The following is a 1030-nucleotide window of genomic DNA, read 5'->3' on the forward strand; positions in this document are numbered from 1 at the left end:
GCACACCACTAGCTGAGTGGGGGAGGTTCTTGGCACAGTTACTTGACCTTTGTATATCTGTCCACTCATCTGCAAAATCCTACCCCACAAAGCTGTGAGGCATCCCATTACTTAACACGGGTCAAGAACAGAACCTGGAATAGAGTAACTGTTACTATTAATAATCATCATTGTGATGTCATCTTTTAAAAGATGTGTAACTACATATACTTATAATAAATGCCATGTGTGGACAAGAGGGATAAAAATAAATATCCCGAGGGCTCAAGTAGAAAGTAAATGGTTTGAGGATGCGGGCAACAAATGTACAAATGCGCTTGACACATGGATGGATGGATGGACTGTGATAAGAGCTGTACAAGCCCCCAATAAAATGATTTTTTTTAAAGTAAATATACCTCTTTGCTTATATGTGCCAAGCCTTCTTAGGACACCAGCAACCGTGAGGTGGGCCCCTAAGGCCTGGTGCCCTGCAGTCCATGCTGCGTAATCATCCAAAGCCTGTGCTCTTGCTGAATTTACAGTAAAGACCGTGGACACCCCAGCACTAAGGCATCCTCCCTAGGTCCCACTAGCTCTCCAGCAAACACTCTATTCTACACCCTCCTTCTCACCAGAGTTGGTCATACTTACTGCTCCCACCCCCTCTTCAGTCCCAGCCAGTCAGCCCTTCCTTTCCACCCACTGGCTATCAGCTAGAGGCCCCTGGAATCCTGGCTCCTGGCCTCCTCCAGTCATCTCCAAAGCTAGCAAGGGCCAGTGTAGTTCATCTGAGGCTTTCAGCCTAGCCAGCTCCTTTTCTGCCTGCAGGGCTCATGTGATTGCTCTGGGCTTGTCCCAAGAATCCAGAATAATCTCCCTCTTTCAAGGTCCTTACACTTAACTCCACCTGTGACGCTCCCTCTGCCACGTAATGCTAACATAAACTGTACGCAGGTTCCAGACAGTAGGACGGGCATAGACATCTCTGAGTGGGCCATTGTTCTGCCTACCACACCCTTGTCAGGAGTCACCCAACTCTTGCCCTCCC

Source organism: Echinops telfairi, unplaced genomic scaffold (assembly GCF_000313985.2).
Source record: "Echinops telfairi isolate 266 unplaced genomic scaffold, ASM31398v2 ScPeMD7_7420;HRSCAF=8458, whole genome shotgun sequence".
NCBI lineage: Eukaryota > Metazoa > Chordata > Mammalia > Afrosoricida > Tenrecidae > Echinops > Echinops telfairi.